Here is a 19,792-nt window from a genome sequence, read left to right as displayed (position 1 = left end):
AAATAAATTTGATATTTTCAGTGTTATATTTGAGTGCTCTAATCCCCACCAATCATTTTCCCCAGGTGTCACCCTAACACAATGATTAATGATACCATAATAAAACTCACTTTGTCACTCTGAAACTAAAATGTCATTTCTATGGGTACAATAATTTTCTGCTAAATAGAGCTTTCTGTCAGATGAGATATTTGCTCATCGTATTTAGAAAAATTAAAGCAACTGAAAGGAAAATGTAGTATAGATTTGAAATATTTTAGATGATAGATATTTTTTATTTATTTCCTTATAGCTTATATTACTCTTGGTTTCAGTGTCAGAAGTGACTTTTAAATCACCAAGTGCACCAATGAGCAGTTAAATGATCATATTGATGAATGTGCATATTTCTTTTTAAAACTACTTGAAAGTCAGAATTATTGAGAAAAAGGGGGAGACACAGGGAGAGAGAGAGCAAGTGAGAAAGAGAGAGAAAGAGAGAGACAGAGAGACAGAGACAGAGGAACAGAGATCTATCTGCTGGTTCACTCCCTAGATGGCCATAGTGATTAGGGCAGGGCCAAGCCAAGGCCAAGGGCCAAAAGCTTCATCTGAGTCTCACATGTGTGGCAGGGGCCCAAACACTTGGGCCATGCTCTGCTACTTTTCCAGGCCATTAGCAGGGAGCTCGATCCACAGTGCAACATCCAGGCCACAAACTGGAGCCCATATGGGATGCTGGCATTGCAGGAGAGAGCTTTATCTGCCATGCCACAACACTGTTCCCAAAACTTTTGTATTTCTTGAATTCTTATTTCCCTATTTCTCTTTCTCCCTTGAATTCTTACTTTCCTACTACTCTTGTCTCCATTTCATTAGGAGACTTTCCTTAAAATAAGCCAAAATTAGGCCGGTGCCGTGGCTCAACAGGCTAATCCTCCACCTAGCAGTGCCGGCACACCAGGTTCTAGTCCCGCAGGGCGCCGGATTCTGTCCCGATTGCCCCTCTTCCAGGCCAGCTCTCTGCTATGGCCCGGGAGTGCAGTGGAGGATGGCCCAAGTGCTTGGGCCCTGCACCCGCATGGGAGACCAGGAGAAGCACCTGGCTCCTGCCTTTGGAAAAACGCGGTGCGAGGGCGCGCTGGCCGCAGCAGCTATTGGAGGGTGAACCAACGGCAAAAGGAAGACCTTTCTCTCTGTCTCTCTCTCTCACTATCCACTCTGCCTGTCAAAAATAAAATAAAATAATTAAAAAAATAAGCCAAAATCACCTGAATTAATTTTCCCATTATTTTTTCATCTAACAGACTGAAATTCCATTGATTCATGTTACTGATACCTACTTTAACTGAAATTTTTTTAAGCTTTTATTTACTTATTCAAAAGATACAGTGACAGAGAAAGGGAGATATAGAGAAAAATCTTCTATCTGCTGGTTCATTCACCTTGGCCCATAACATCTGAGACTGTGCCAATCAAAGCCGTGAGCCAGGAACTCCATGTGAGTCTCCCTCATGTTTAGCAGGAATCCAAGTACTGGACCGCTGCCTCTGCTTCTCAAGTACATGCCTAGGAAGCTGGGTAGGAAGCAGAGACGGAGGCAGGTACTGGTAGCAGGCAGGCGTCCCACGTGGTGGCTTACCCCACTGTGCCATAATGTACACCCCTAAAGTTGTTTCTTTTGTTGTAGATTTTAAGTTTTAACGCACAAAAAATGTCACATTGTATTCAATTCTGACATAGCATATTTTTGCATGTTCTTATTATTTATTAAAATAGTTAGTATAATTTATAATAAATGTATACTTTATATATCTTAAAGGTGCCATTGAAAAGCTGCTTATTAATTTTATTGTATTTTCAATTATTAACTTTTTTATTTTAGTACTACATCTTGTGTCATTTTTCTTTTTGTTTATTTTATTTAGGTGTTAAAACAGGCCACACTGGCCTACTGCAAGTTTAATGTCAAACTCAGTATCCTATTTTTAAAATAAAAGCCACAGTTTTACTGATAGCTAAGCAAACACTTCAGTAGTATGTACAGTTATTTAGTAAAATATATTTAGTTGAATTTACTGTCTTGTTAAAGACTCAGTTCTTCCTGATTCTATAATTTGGTTTAAAATATCACTGAAATCTTGCACCTGGATCACAGCCCAAAGGGTTAAGCTGCCTGCCACCCCAGCATCCAATATCGAGTGCTGGTTAGAATCCTAGCTGCTCTGCTTCAGTTACATCTCCCTGCTGATAGCTTGGTACAGCAACAGATGATGCAATAAGTACTTTGGATTCTATTACCCACATAGGAGATCCTGAGGATGTTCCCAGAAGATGAACAATCCTCAACCCCCATTCCCCGCTCCGGTCTGTCTCTCTGTCACTCAGACTTTCAAGTAAACAAATACATCTTTTTTTTATTAAAAACATGTATCTGCTATAACTTAAAAATATAGCTACAAATTCTTGACAAAGGTCATCTTTTCTTTTAAAAAATTCATAAGAAGATAAATAAATAAATACCAACATGGACAATAGAGTCATTAAACTAATTTAAAATACATGAGAGTATTTCAATAACCAGTGGACCTAATAGAATTGAATTTAAAGTATACAGTTATTAACCTGAACTGTTTTAACCTCAAAATCCCAGTCCAGGTTGCAATGTTTTTTCATTGCTTAGGTACTACAAATTGTTAGAGAAAGTAATATAAACCTCTTCATCCTTTCACTATCAGTGTTCATTTAGAAGCAAGTGCAGAAAATTGTCCTTAGACATGTTAATCAAAAGTTAAAAACAAACAAAACCATAACAGAAATTTGCTTTTGACGGGAGTCAGCATAGTTTTCAGGGGACTCCAGGAGATCCCTACCTTCTTGTCTTGCTAATGTGGTGTCTTCCCTCATGTATGTGTTTCTGACTTTATGGTACCATCAGCCTGAGACCTTCCACAGAACTGCACCAGTGTTAGAGCCGAGCTCTTGATTCTGCAGAACTATGAGTTCAATAAGTTTCTTTTCTTAATAAAGTATTCACTTCATGCATTTCATTATAGCATCAGAAAGCAGACTAATATAATCACTTTCCTTTTCACTTCATAAAGAATATTGACAGGGCCGGCATTGTGGCTTAGCGTGATACCGGCAGCTGCAAAGCCAATACCACATATGGATTCTGGTTTGTGTCCTGGCTGCTCCACTTTCAAACCAGCTCTCTGCTAATAGCCTAAGAAAAGCACAGAATATGGCCCCAGTATTTGGGCCCCTGCTACCCACATAAGAGACCCAGAAGAAGCTCCTGGCTCCCAGCTTTGGTCTAGCCCAACCCCGGCCATTGTAGCCATTTGTGAAGTGAACCAGTGGATGGGAGATCTCTCTCTCTCTCTCTCCCCCTCTCCCTCTTCCTCTCCCTCTCCCTCTCCCTCTATCACTTTACCTCTGACTTCAAGGAAAATGAATATATCTTAAGAAAAAGATAATTCTCACTAGGTTGGATGTGATGAAAGAGGAAATTGGAGCCTAGCTCCAATATAATTAAAATGTGCTACATTTCTTGTCATGATTGGAAGGAAAATAAAAAGATGTGAAACTGAGCATTCTGTTAAGGCAAATCCACAGTTATTTTCATAAATTATTAATTTATGAACTAGCTGAGTGATATATTATGTAAGACTCACAATGAGCAAGGCAACCAAGAAATGTTTAAGAAAAAGAATTATTCAGGAAGAGAAAAAGGTGAAAGAAGGAAAAGTAATATTTAGAAAGGCAATGCAAGTTTTTAAAAGCATCAAGATATTTTAATAGATCATGTAAGAATTACCAGTTTCGCTTTTAGTTTAAAATCAAGCTACCTGTTGTTTACAAGGGATACAAGTTAGACATTATACAGAAAGGTGGGTGATAAATAAAGAATATACACTATGAAAAATCACTGTGTAAGACGCTGAATAACATAATAGTGGAAAAATAGATTTTACTTAAAACATATTGAAAGAAACTCAGGACACCATGTATTAAATTTAAAAAAGGAAAATTAAAATATATAAAAAATAAAGGAGAGTTGAACAGCACATTCTGGCTCCCATAGATCGATTTTTGACAAGATGTACTTTCATGAATTGATACTGTGGAATTTTAAATGTTTGATCCAAAAGGGCTTTTCTTTTTTATCCTGTCCATATAATACATTAATTTCAAAATGATAATTTTGTAATGATTTCAATTTCTGAGGAGAAAAAATTTCAGAATGGGAAGAAAACATGCAAACCACACACCTGATGAGGTCTTAATATACAGAATATACAATGAACTCAGATGCTCAAAAGCATAAAACAAATAAATTTGATTTTAAAATGGACAGTGTACTTAAATAGACATTTATGAAAAGGAGACCTACAAATGGTCAACAGATATATGAAGAAAATGATCAACACACCAATCATAAAATAAACATAAATCAAAATCACAATTAGACATTGTCTCACATCTTTTATGATAGCAATTATCAGAAACTCAAATGATTACAAGTGTCTTTGTGAATGTGGTGAAAAGGTCATGCCTATACACTGTCAGTGACAATGTTATTGGGAAAGTTGTTATGGAAAAAATATAGAGTGTTTTCAATACTGCTATATGATCCAGCAATCTCAATTTTAGATTATATCCTAAGGAAATTAAATCACCATTGTCAAAGAGACATCTGCACTACTGTGGTCATTGCAGCATAATTGCCATAATCAACAACAGAATCAAAGACAGTTTTGGATAGTTTAAGAAGTCTCGAGATAATTTTTTCTTTAGATGTTTGGTAGAATTCAGCCAACCTGTCCTAGGTTTTTCTTTGCTGGGAGAGTCTTCACTATAAATTTGATTTCTTTCTATGTCTTTTGTCTATTCTGTTTTTTTTTATGACTTAATTTCAAATAAAGAAATTACCTAAAATGTAAAAACATGAATTACAAATATGTCTGTTGCTCACTGAAAATACTTTCAGAAACAAAAGAATAATATATAACTGAATAAGTCAAATAAAAACTGCAACATACCAATGAAATTGATTTTATAGCCTTATTAAACTAAATAATTTCATTTAAAAATACTCTGTAATTTTAATTGATAGCTAAATGTAATTCCATTGTTTATAGGGTCCTCTCATTCTTTAAAAAAAGTTATAGTAAGGAAGAAAGATCATAACTTAATCTTATTGAGACAAAATTAACTGGTAAAGCACACTATACTTAAAATATTCTTTTTAATATTCATGTAAAATGTCTTGAAATAATTGGGCAAGATAAAGGCATCACAAGAATTTTGTAGCTCTTAATTTTAAACTGATTCTCATTTAATTTCATCCTGTGAAATTTAATCATTATTTAAGCAATAAAATTTAGTTTTTAAGCTATGTCTGGGCTATCTGGAGAATGGTTTTAAAAATAGAATTTGGGGTATTGTACCTAATATTGCATACACTGAGAGGGGACATGGATGTTGATGTATCTTTCACAGCACCTCTATCTACATCCTCCAGTGAATCAAATTTTCTAATGGTGTTTTAGTCTTGTATCTAAATACTTCCTGGTTTTTTTCTATCTTTTTGAGAGCTACTCATTTGTAGTGTTAGCCAATTCCAATTTGTATTATTCATAATGCCTAGCCATTGCTCAGAGAGCTGTCTTTCCTCTAATTCTAATAATAGTAGTAATAATAGTAGTAGTAGCACCGGCAACAATAATAGCTTATTACCTATGCTGAGGTCAACTTCCAGAATATTCCTCTGAAACTTCAGCATTTAGGTTATTTAGAATTGATGCATTTGTGTGAATAGGTTGATCCATATGCTCATCTAGAGCGTAGAGTTGACTACTCCCTCTCTCTTCCACATTTGTACCCAAACTTCTATTTTGCTACAGTTCAAACCTAGGGTAGTTTAGGTAGGTACCATTGGGGGACCATTTTGCCATTTGTTGGTGATCTGTCTTTGATCCCCACATAACAATTTTATTCATCAAATTTCACTTATGCAAGAATATACTAGATGCAAGCAAAGTAATTGGTGCAGTCTAGGTTGGCTCAGAAACTTTGGATAGGGTGCTTATATAACTATAGTCAAATGCCTATATAAAATATATTCTGCCTAATATAGCATTTAGTCTTATATGTATTGCACCCTCCCCTTACCTGGCCAGTGTTAGTTAGGCAGGCTACCAGCTCTAGGAGAGAAGTGGCACTACCTGTTTTATAGTGCAGGGAGTAGATTTCCTGTGCCTTAAGGAAGTGGGAGCTCTGCATCCTGTGACTGTTGGAATCCAGTAATTGTACATTAGATCATGAAACTGAGGAGGGTAAAGAGGTGTGGCTGGGTCTTTGGACAATCATTGAATCTAACTTCAGAAGCTCCAACATATGTGAATGCTGTGGAGGGTCACTGTGGAAGGTTCTGTGCTCATGTTACACCATCCTTTGTGTGGTCTGTGCACCTCAGTGATTGGGGTATGCAAACACTCTAGGTTCATCTTGGGAAGTGGGGCCATCTTGGCAGAGGGGGGCTGGGACCATGAACACACAGGCCAGCATGATCATACCTCCTCCCTGCTGATGATAGATGAGATCTATCACACCTAACTTGGATATCACTCTGGACTCTTGCTCCACCCTCAATCCCTGGGCAGAGCTCCCTGGGCCCACTCAGCACACAACTCTGGATCCCTGCTGAAGGAGCAAGTATCCCACTAAACAAATAGGTACATTTCAAATAACAAAGCCTTCAGTGGAGATCTCAACAAATGATTACTCAGATGCATAAAAACAAACATAGAAATACAAGAAATAGGAAAAAAGGAAGATAATATTATGTGCCAAAAGAAACATAATACTTCAATATTAGACTGAAGAAGAAGAGATTGAAGAAATGCTGGAAAACAAAGAAAAAAGAATGGTCACAATATCACTAAAAAACACAGAAAAGCGCTTGACTTTGTAGCACAGTGAGATAAGCCTCTGCCTGCAGCACTGGTATCCCATATGGGTGCCAGTTTGAGTCTCAGCTTCTCCACTTCCAATATGGTTCCCTACTAATGTGCCTGGGAAAACAGCAGAAGAGGGCCAAAGTGTGTGGACCCTGGCCACCAACATGAGACTCATTTGAAGCTCCTGGCTCCTAGCTTCAGCCTGGCTCAGCCCTGGCGCAGCCCTGGCCATTGTGGCCACTCAGGGAGTGAACCAGTGGATGGTTTAAAAAAAAGTGAAAATCAAATATATGTTTTTAAAAATTCCATACATGATATGGGTGGGTGGTGGCCAAAATGGCGGAATAGGGAGGGAACACACCGATGGTCCGGGAAGGGAAGGTTCAAGGAGGGGTGAGAATTTGTAGTTTCAGGGAAAGGGAAACTCTTCTGAAACTGTGGAGACAGGGTGGACCTGCAAGGAGGACGCAGACGCCTGAAGTGCAGGACACCAGCAGGGGAGTCTACACACCAGTGCTGGAAGCCAAGGTGAACAGGGTGCTTGCATGGCACCGCTGCAGCAGCCGCTGCCACTGCCCCTCCCCCAACCCACCCTTGGACGGACAGTGAGACACGCACGACTGAGTCGGGGAGGAAACCGAAAACGGAACAGAGTGAGTAGTGCCTGCGGAAAGAGTGTGTGATTCAGGGGGACGAATTGAGGGACTAAACATGCCAGGATCCCTTGGTGCCTCCACCTTCCCCCAAACCTCAGCTGCAGTGGGTGGGAAGCAGACATCTTGTTTGTTTACATTTGGGATTAAAGGTGAACTGCCTCTGCCTAGGCACTAACCTTCAGAGGCGGAGTCCAAAGGTGGAGTGGAGGACAGGACACTCATTGCTCAGGGGGCTCAGCGAGGGAGGGCAGCTCAGAGCCCTAACACCAGCCAACTCAAGTTACCAGGAAAAAAAGAAAATTGAATAGCACCCGGGGGAAGAGGGCAGGATCCAGGGGGATGAACTGAGGGATTAAATACACCAGGATCCTTAGGAGCCTCCGCCCTCCCCACAATCAGAGCTGCAGCATGTCGAGAGCAGCCATCCTGTTTGTTTACATTCAGGCATAAAGGAGGCTGGCCTCTGCTCTGAAGGAGGAAGCAGCAGGGGCGGAGTCCAAAGGTCATCTTGAGCTACTTGACACTCCTCACGCAGGAGGCACAGTGAGGAAGAGTGGCTGACCAAGGAAACCCAGGCACAGACACGTAAGGGCAAACATAGGAACAGGGAAACCGGCCCCCAAGGGGCGGAGATTGGTACCTCAAAGCCCTGACACCAGCCTACTCAAGTTACAATAAATAAATAAATAAATAAGTAAAAAATAAATAAACACACTCTAGAAGGTAGAGTAGCCTGCTTACACTGGATATTGGTACAGACCCACAGCAGCCTATAGCAGAGGGAAATCAACCTGAAAAACAACCCAGATGGAATGCCAAAAAACAAAACAAAAACCCACAATAAGAATATAGAAGAAGATATAAACTTGCCAATGGAGCAGGCTAAACCAACCATAACAGAGGCTGAAGAAGAAGAAGAATTTGAAACCATGCCAGAAAAAGAATTCAGAAAATTAATTAATAATCAGATTACTTAGAAATAATGGGAAACAGTTTTGAGAGCTGAACAAAAAACAAGCCCAAGGATTAGAGATCCTAAAGAGAAGCCAGAATGAAATACTGGAAATGAAAAACTCAGTTGACCATATAAAAAACACCGTGGAATCTCCCAGAAATCTAACAGATGAAATAAAAGAGCAAATATCAGAATTCGAAGACAAATTTCCAGAAATAATACAGTTAGTTCAAATGCAGGAAGAAGAAATTAAAAAAAATTAAAAAATATGGTCGGAGACCTACAAGATTCAATCAAACAGTGTAATGTTTGGATAATAGGAGTCCCTGAGGGGGTGGAAAGAGAGAATGGATTGGAAGGTGTTTTCAATGAAATAATACAAATAATAATAAAGGCAGCTGGATAATAACAGGCAAATCCAGCAGATAGTCAGGAGTCCAAACAGGATAGACCAGAAGAGAATTTCACTGCAACACATTGTGGCAACACTCAGCTCAGTGACACACAAAGAACAAATCCTAAAATGTGCCAGAGAGAAATGACAAATCACATTCAGGGGTAAGTTAATTAAACTCACCCCAGACTTCTCATCGCAAACACTACAGGCAAGGAGACAATGGCATGATATATTTCAAGTTTTAAAAGACAAACAATGCCAACCTAGAATACTATACCCTGCAAAGCTATCATTTATGAATGAAAGGGAAATAAAGATCTTCCAAGACAAACAGAAACTGAAAGAATTTGTATCCACATTCCCAACCCTACAACATTTGCTCAAAGACGTGCTGCACACAGAAATACAAAAACAAGAATTTCACTACAAAAAAAAAAAAAAAGCGAATGTAGAGTAAGATACAAACAAATTTCAAAATACATACACAGCTCGTTTCAGGAAACATGACTGGGAAAAGACAGTACTTAACAGTAATCACACTGAATGTGAATGGTCTTAATTCTACTACCAAGAGACACAGACTAGCTGATTGGATCAAGAAAGAGAATCCATCTATATGATGTCTTCAGGAGACACACCTTATCAGCAAAGATGCACGCAGACTGATAGTGAAAGGATGGAAAAAAGATACTCAAGGTAACAGAAATCAAAAAAGAGCTGTTGTGGCCATCCTAATATCAGACAAAATAGACTTTAACATAAAAACTATTAAAAGAGACAGAGAAGGGCACTATATAATGATCAAAGGATCTATCCAACAGGAAGACATTACTATTATAAAAGTATACACACCTGGCTACTTGAAAGAATTACTAAAGTATTTAAAGGGAGATATAGATTCAAATACAAGAGCAACAGGGGACTTCAACACCCCACTCTCAGCAATGGACAGATCAACCAGACAGAAATTCAACAAGGAAACAACAGAGTTAATTGGTGCTATAGACCAAATAGACCTAATAGATATCTTCAGAACCTTCCACCCCACAGCCACAGAGTTCACGTATTTCTCCCCAGTACATGGAACGTTCTCTAGGATTGACCATATGCTAGGCCATAAAGGGAGCCTCAACAAATTCAAAAAATTTGAAACTATACCATGCAGCTTCTCAGACCACAGCACAGTGAAACTCGAAATCAACAACCCCATAATTTCTACACCATATGCAAACATATGGAGATTGGACAACATGATCCTGAATGAACAGTGGGTCATTGAAGAAATTAAAAGAGAAATCAAAAGATATATAGAAACAAATGATAATTATAACACAACCTATCAAAACCTGTGGGACACAGCAAAAGCAGTGCTAAGAGGAAATTTTATAGCAATTGGTGCCTACATCAAAAGCTGGAAAGGAACAAATGGACTCTCCATGCACTTCAAGGATTTAGAAAAACAGCAGCAAATCAAGCCCAAACTTAGCAGGAAGAAAGAAATACTAAAGATTAGAGAAGAAATAAACATAATTGAAACAAAAAAAAAATACAAAAAATCAACAAAACCAGGAGCTGGTTCTTTGAAAAAATAAACAAAATCGACACACCATTGGCCCAACTAACCAAAAAAAGGAGAGAGAAGACCCAAATCTGTAAAATCAAAGATAGTAATGGAAGTGTAACAACAGACACAACAGAAATAAAAAGAATCATCAGAAACAACTACAAAGAGGTGTATGCTAACAAACTGGGGAACCTGGAAGAAATGGATAGATTTCTGGACACATACAACCTTCCTAAACTGAGCTGTGAAGATATAGAAAATCTAAACAGACTCATAATCATGGAAGAAATTGAATCAGTAATAAACACACTACTGAAAAAGAAGAGCCCAGGACTGGATGTCATTTAAAGAACAACTAACTCCAGTTCTTCTCAATTTATTCAAAACAATTGAAAGGGAGGGAATCCCCCCAAATTCTTTCTATGAAGCCAATGTCACCTTAATTCCTAAGCCCAGAAAAGACACAACAGACAAAGAAAACTACAGACCTATCTCCCTGATGAATATAGATGCAAAAATACTCAACAAAATTCTGGCAAACTGAATCCAACTGCACATCAGAAAGATCATTCACCCAGACCAAGTGGGATTTATCCCTGGTATGCAGTGATGGTTCAATATTCGAAAGTCAATCAATGTAATACATCACATTAACAAATTGAGAAACAAAAGTCATATGATTATCTCAATAGATGCAGAGAAAGCATTTTACAAAATACAACACCCCTTCATGATGAAAACCCTAAGCAAATTGGGGTTAGAAGGAACATTCCTCAACACAATTAATGCAATTTATGATAAACCAATGGCCAGCATCATATTGAATGGGGAAAAATTGGAGGCATTTCCATTGAAAATGGGCATCAGACAGGGATGCCCACTCTCACCATTGCTATTCAATATAGTCCTAGAAGTGTTAGCCGGCCATCAGGTAAGAAAAAGAAATTAAAGGGATAAAAATGGGAAAGGAGGAAGTTAAATTATCCCTATTTGCAGATGACATGATACTATATATAGGGGACCCAATAAATTCCTATAAGAGACTATTGGAACTCATAGGAGAATTTGGTAAAGTAGCAGGACACAAAGTCAATGCTCAGAAATCAACAGCCTTTGTATACACAGACAATTCCGTGGCCAAGGAAGAACTTCTAAGATCAATCCCATTCACAATAGCCACAAAAATAATAAAGTACCTTGGAATAAATTTAACCAAGGATGTCAAAGACCTCTATGATGAAAATTACAAAACACTAAAGAAAGATATAGAAGACGACACAAAAAAATGGAAAAACCTGCCATGCTTATGGATTGGAAAAATCAATATCATCAAACTGTCCATTCTCCCAAAAGCAGTTTACAAGTTCAATGCAATACCAATCAAAATACCAAAGTCATTCTTCAAAGTCCTAGAAAAAATGATCCTGAAATTCATATGGAGAAACAGGAGACTGAGAATAGCTAAAACAATCATTTACAATAAAAACAGAGCTGGAGGCATCACAATTCTGGACTTCAAGACATACTACAGGGCAGTTATAATCAAAACAGCCTGGTACTGGTACAAAAACAGATGAATAGACCAATGGAACAGAATAGAAACACCGGAGATCAGTCCAAACATCTAGAACCAACTCATATTCAACAAAGGATCTAAAACCAACCCCTGGAACAAGGACAGCCTCTTCAACAAATGGTGCTGGGAAAACTGGATGTCCACATGTTGAAGTATGAAGCAAGACCCCTACCTTACACCTTATACAAAAATCCACTGAACATGGATCAGAGAACTAGAGATATGCCACAACTCCATGAAACTAATTGAGAGTATAGGGGAAACCCTTCAAGACATAGGGACAGGCGAAGAATTCCTGGAGAAGATGCCAGATGCACGGGTAATCAAAGATAAAATAAACAAATGGGATTACCTCAAATTGAAAAGTTTCTTTACAGCAAAGGAAATAATCAGGAAAGTGAAGAGGCAACCAACAGAATGGGAGATGTTATTCACAAACTACACAACAGATAAAGGATTAACAACTAGAATCTATAAAATGATCAAGAATCACCACAGAATCAAAACAAACAACCCAATAAAAAGATGGGTCAAGGAGCTTAACAGACATTTTTCAAAAGAGGAAATCCAAATGGCCAACAAACACATGAAAAAATGCTCAGGATCCCTAGCCATCAGGGAAATGCAGATCAAAACCACAATGAGGTTTCACCTCACTCCGGTTCGATTGGCTTACATACAGAAATCAACCAACAACAGATATTGGCGAGGATGTGGGGAAAAAGGGACACTAATCCACTGTTGGTGGGAGTGCAAACTGGTAAAGCCACTATGGAAGACAGTTTGGAGAGTCCTCAGAAACCTGAATGTAGCACTACCATAGGACCCAGCCATCCTACTCCTTGGAACTTACCCAAATGGAATTAAAGGGGAGAAAAAAGAGCCATTTGCACCTCAATATTTGTTGCAGCTCAATTCACAATAGCTAAGACATGGAATCAACCTAAATGTGCATCAATGGATGACTGGATAAAGAAATTATGGGATATGTACTCTATGGAATACTATACAGCAGTAAAAAAAACAATGAAATCTGGGCATTTACAACAAAATGGAGGAATCTGGAAAATATCATGCTGAGTGAAATAAACCAGTCCAAAAGGGACAAATATCATATGTTCTCCCTGATCAATGGCAACTAAACGAGCATCTAAAATGATACCCACTGAAGTGAAATGGACACTATGAGAGACAATGACATGATCACCCCTTGTCTAGACTGTTGAGGAACAACTTACTATTTTATTCCTTTTAGTATTTTTTGTTGTAGTTGCTGTTGTTGTTGCTCTGTTTGTTCTACTTAATACCACTGGTTGAACTCTGTAATCAATACACAATCATTCTTAGGCGTTTAAATTTCACAGAAAAGTGATCTCTGTTAAATATAGGAGTGGGAATAAGAGAGAGAGGAGATACATAGCTCGGCACAGGCTCACTTGGACTTACCTCCAATGGTGGAACTAGAAATGTGCCAGGGGATTTCAACTCAATCTTATCAAGGAGGTATGTATCAATGCCAGCACACTTGGTAAAGTGATAAGTATAAGTACATAACTGATCAAAAAGATAGGGTAAGTGTCGAAGAGATTTCACAAATAAGACCAGTGTAAGCAAATAATGAAGGATAGAATTAAAAGGGAGAGAATGATCCTGCAGGGGAAGCAGGACACACAGCAGACTCATAGAATGGCTAACGCTCCAAACAGCACTCCTGCCTCAGAATCAAGCCTTGGGGCTTCGGATCTGGCTATAAGGCCCATGGGAGTCTCACAGGCATGGAAAGCTATATCACAGTGGCAAAAACAACCTAAATGAAAGATCCTGGTGAACAAGACCCCAGCAGAAGGAACAGGCCATCAAGGAGGGAGGCGCCTTTCTCTGAAGGGAGGAAGGAACCTCCACTGTGACACGGCCTTGACTAAACAAGTTCAGAGTTGGTGAGCTCAAGGGGCTTTCATAGCCTAGACAGCTCATGGCAAGAGCCTCGGGTGATTGCTGATGTCATGAATAAGAGTGCCAATTGTTAAACCAACAATGGGAGTCACAGGGTACATGCTCCCCATGTAGGATCTCTGTCCTCCATGTGTTTTACTATGAAACTTAAAAACAACACTACTAGTTGAACAATACCCTATACCTTGTGTGGTAGTGTGAGTGCAGCCTGTTGAAATCCTTGCTTAGTATATATTAATTTGATCTTCTGTATATGAAGGTAATTGATAATGAAACTCAATGAAGGGCGGGATGGGAGAGGGAGTGGGAGAGAGGAGGGCCCCGGGAGGGAGGGAGGTTGGGGGGGAAGCCACAACAATACAAAAGTTGCACTTTGTAAATTCACATTTATTAAATAAAAAAAAGAAAAAAAATCCATACATGATATGGACATTAAGTTCTTTTCAGGAGATAGAGATATTAAGGAAAAATCAAAGTGCAATATTAGAAATGAAGAATTAAACATATCAAATAGGCCGGCGCTGTGGCTTAACAGGCTAATCCTCCCCCTTGTAGCGCCAGCACACTGAGTTCTCATCCCGGTTGGGGCGCCGGATCCTGGCCCGGTTGCCCCTCTTCCAGGCCAGCTCTCTGCTGTGGCCAGGCTGTGCAGTGGAGGATGGCCCAAATCCTTGGGCCCTGCACCCCATGGGAGATCAGGAGAAGCACCTGGCTCCTGCCATCGGATCTGCGCGGTGCGCCGGCCGCAGCTCGCCTACCACGGTGGCCATTGGAGGGTGAACCAACGGCAAAAGGAAGACCTTTCTCTCTGTCTCTCGCTCTCACAATCCATTCTGCCTGTCCAAAAAAAAAAAAAATATCAAATAAAAGTACAGTGGGAAGCCTTGACAATGGATATGGTGAGGCAGAATAAAGGATAATTGAGTTAGAATAAAAATATCTGAAAGCATATGTCAGACCAAAAAAGAAAAAAATAGAAAATTGAAAAATATGTTTAATATCTATGAGATATCATTAAATGACCAAATATCTACAATTTAGAAATTCATGAACGCTTGGAAAAACAGAATGGATTAGAATTATTCAGTGATATAATAGCAAAAACTTTCCCTAATGCAGAGGAAAAATAAGGACATCTAAGTATAGGAAGTGCATAGTACCCCTAATAGACATAATCAGAAAAGATATTCACCATGACGCATTATATTCAAAATTTCAAAAATAAAACACAGAGAAAACTTCCTAAAATGTGCACGAAAGAAATGCCGGATTACCTTTAAAGGAACTCCAATTAGAATGCCAGATTTTTCATCATCACCTCTACAGGCTAGGAGAGAATGGAGAGACAGTGTGAGTCCTAAAAAAACAAACAAAAAATATCAACCCAGAATACTGTGCACTGTAAAGCTTTCATTTATAAATTAAGTTGAAAAAATATATTCCAAAACAAACAGAAATTGAAAGAATTTATCAGCTTTACAAAAGATACTTAAGGATGTGATATACACAGAAACAGAAAGATAATTACCATCATGAATGAATGTGAAGGCAGTAAAACTTTTGAAAAATACAAAGGATATACAAAACAAATAATAAGAATATATAGGGGAAAATGGCTAAAACAAGTCATGTGATGATCTAGTATTCTAAACAATATTTTTCAAGATTCTGTTTTAATAATTTAACTTTTGTAACCATAAGTTTTAAGAAGCGTGTTTTAAATTGACATTCAGCTTTTTACTCCCATCTCCATTGTTGCCATTAAAAGGATTTAGACTCTACTATGTTGCTTATACTAACAATAAATAAGTAGATGAATAAGCAAACAAATGAATGAATAAATGAATGAAAAAGTAAGCAAGTAAACAAATTCTGGCAGTTTGGATGCCTGTGTTCCACCTAGGAGTAACTAGGATCCATCTCTGGATCCAATTCCTGATTCTAGCTCCCCACTAATTCACATCCTAGGAGGCAGTGGTAATGGCTCAAGTATTCAGGTTCCTGCCACCCATACAGAAGCCCACACCTTGCCATGCCAAGGTAGGCATTTGGGGAGTAGACCAACTCATGGGAGCTCTTTTTCTATCTGTCACTATCTCTCTGTGTGCCTCTGTCTTTCTGTTTCTCTCTACTCCCTTTAAATAAATAACAATAGTTAAAAACAGGCAGATAAATTATTTCACCATTGGCTTTTTTGAAATGTGATTTTCTGTATTCTTCCCATTATTGCTGAGGTATCATTAATGATACCTATTAAACACTGTACTGATTCTCAATTACTGGCACCATTTGTTTTAGTATCCATATTTTCCACATGACTAATAATATTCAGCATTATGACTTTAGGTGTTATTATTTTGGAGAATATGCTCAAATTTTTTATTCTGTTTTCTCGAAATTCTCAACGCACACATACTGGTTGACAGAACTTACAGTACTGATGTCTTTTAAAATTTGTCTCAATTCATTTCCAGTAAGATTGAAGATTCCTTCTTGCATCTGAACATTAGTTCTATGTACCTACCATGCCTGTGTTTTTTCTTAGAAGGAAATGAAGTTTTTCTTTTTACACCATTATAAAAGGTTTGAGATCCTGCTTGTCTCTATCTGTCTTTGGAAAAACTATAAACACTCTACATAAAATATTAAACAAGATTTTATTCATATATGGTTTGTGATAGTGCTTAGGGCAGTTTAGAAAATAGTCCTATGCATTGTCCATTCCCCTTCTTAACATTACAAAATTGAATATAATGGATATTTGCTAAATTACTGCCCCAACTAAACTTCTTGTCGTTTACTATTGTTTTTTATAAACCATTACAGAAGCTTTATCCAATACATGCAAAATGAAGTGATTTTATCATTGGGAACAAGTAGGACATGCTTGTTGGTTAATACTTCTACCTTTCAGTTTTTTTTAAACTTGCAGTTTTCCAAATAATTTTTTTTTAAAAAATCCTGTCTCCACATTTATATAACAAGGCTCCATATTATTTTCCTTTGTTTACTTTTTAAATTTTTATTATGTCTTCTTTATTTTTAAAAGCAGAGAGACAAAGACAAACATAGAGAAACTTACAATTAAAAACCTCCCACCTATTTGTTTACTCCCCAAGTGCAAAAGACAAGGCTAAGTTAGGAAAGAGCCAGAAGTCTAGAAGTCAATCCAAGTCTCTCACATGGGTTGCAAGAACCCAAGTACTTGAATTAATATCTGCTGCCCAAAAAGGTATGAATTAGCAGTAAGCTGGGTGAGAAGCAGAGGGCCATGAGTGTGAACTCAGCTGCTCTGTTATGGCTGCTTTCATCTTTATTAAAGGTTTCCTGGCCGGCGCCTTGGCTCACTAGGCTAATCCTCCGCCTTGCGGCGCCGGCACACCAGGTTCTAGTCCCGGTCGGGGCACCGGATTCTGTCCTGGTTGCCCCTCTTCCAGGCCAGCTCTCTGCTGTGGTCAGGGAGTGCAGTGGAGGATGGCCCAAGTGCTTGGGTCCTGCACCCCATGGGAGACCAGGATAAGCCCCTGGCTCCTGCCATCGAATCAGCGCGGTGAGCCTGCTGCAGCGCACCAACCGCGGCGGCCATTGGAGGGTGAACCAACGGCAAAGGAAGACCTTCCTCTCTGTCTCTCTCTCTCACTGTCCACTCTGCCTGTCAAAAAAATTAAAAATTAAAAAAAAAAAAAAAGGTTTCCCATAGAGAGATGGGCATTGCGATGCAGTGAGTTCAGATAGCAATGCTTGCATTCCTTATCCAGCAACTGCTTCTGATCTAACTTCCTGCTATTGCATCCTGGTAGTCAGCCCATGGAGATATGTGGGAGACTCAGATTAAGCTCCCAGGCTCCTGATTTCAGCAGGGTACAGCTCTCGTCATTGCAATCATTTCAGGAGTAATCCAGTCTCTCTCTCTCTCTCTCTCTCTCTCTCTCTCTCTCTTTCTCTCTCTCACTTTTTCAATCTTTCTTTCTCTCTCTCTCCCCCCCAGTATGTGTGAGTGTGTGACTCTGACTTTCAAATAGATTAAAAATAAATAAATATCATTTTTAAAAGATTTTATTTATTTATTTGAGAGGTAGAATTACAGACAGAGGGAGAGAGAGAGAAAGATTTTCCAGCTGCTGGTTCTCTCCCTAAATGGCCAGAATGGCTGGAGCTGTCCTAATCGCAGGCCAGGAGCCGGGAGTCTCCACATAGGTGCAGGGGCTCAAGCACTTGGGTCATCTTCCACTGATTTCCCTGGCCATACCTGAGAGCCGCAATAGAAGTGCAGTACCTAGAACTCGAACCAGTGCCCATATGGATTTTGGCACCGTAGGAGGAGGCTTAGTCTACTAGGCTAAGGTGTCAGCCCCCTACCCAATAAATAAATATCATTTAAAAATTATTTCATTCAGAATTCAACTGTATTGGCTTGAGTTATTTACAGGCACTTATGTGTCAAATTAAGAACACAAGTAGGAAAATAACAAAATATGCCCAATTAAACTAATGTAGACAACCTGAAGCACACACATCTATTAAGTAACTTAGAACTATATGCAGAATAACAACTTACATAAAATTATGTAGGCTATATATTGTATTTAACAGACTTCCCTCTGAGCCAGTGGGCAAAGACTAGTTCAACAACTTGAAGTCATCACTATTCAGTCTTCCTCAAAGACTGATCTATAAAAGACTGATCTAACGAATACAATAAAATCAAGATAGACTACATCTATTTTACGACAATGCCCAAGTCACGGAGGCTAAAAGGAACCTGTTTTGTTCCTTTCAAATGTTATGTTTTATTGAATCTACCCTGGATCTTGGTGACCAGTTTCATAAAGCACCTGTGTTTTTTTTTTTTTTTTTTTTTTGGGGGGGGGGGGATTTGGGGAGAGACTGAGCTCTCTCCTCAATTTTTTTAAGTTAGTACTCTTTTGAAAATTAAGGTAGTCTTTTTAGAATCCTATCTTTTTAAAATGTTGCTTCTTTTTTATAGTTTGTCCTCTAAGAATGTCAGCTTTGTCATTACTATCATATCAGCCAATTATTTCAGGATCTTGGAATGTGACTTTTATGAGATTGGAGAACACTATGAATTTAAAATAGAAACTTGTTCTTTTATTTGGCTTTTAAGTTTTCTATGCATTAGTTTTTGCTCAATTATGATTTAATTAGAAATACAGAGAAAAAACTATATTTTCAGTTATTTCTTCAATTATCTTTTTTTTCTATTTTTTTTAACTTTTATTTAATGAATATAAATTTCCAATGTATAGCTTATGGATTACAATGGCTTCCCCCTCCCATAACTTCCCTCCCACCCACAACCCTCCCCTCTCCCGCTCCCTCTCCCCTTTCATTCACATTAAGATTCATTTTCAATTCTCTATATATACAGAAGATCAATTTAGTATATATTAAGTAAAGATTTCAACAGTTCGCACCCACATAGAAACACAAAGTGAAACATACTGTTTGAGTACTAGTTATAGCATTAAATCACAATGTACAGCACATTAAGGACAGAGATCCCACATGAGGAGCAAGTGCACAGTGACTCCTATTGTTGACTTTACAAATTGACTCCAAGTCTGTTTTGATTTTTTTTTTTTTTTTGGACAGGCAGAGTGGATAATGAGAAAGAGAGAGAGAGACAGAGAGAAAGGTCTTCCTTTTTGCCATTGGTTCACCCTCCAATGGCCGCTGCGGCCGGCGCATCTCACTGATCCGAAACCAGGAGCCAGATACTTCTCCCA

Source organism: Lepus europaeus, chromosome 4, assembly GCF_033115175.1.
Source record: "Lepus europaeus isolate LE1 chromosome 4, mLepTim1.pri, whole genome shotgun sequence".
In the NCBI taxonomy this organism is placed as follows: Eukaryota; Metazoa; Chordata; class Mammalia; order Lagomorpha; family Leporidae; genus Lepus; species Lepus europaeus.
This window is presented reverse-complemented; position numbering follows the sequence as displayed.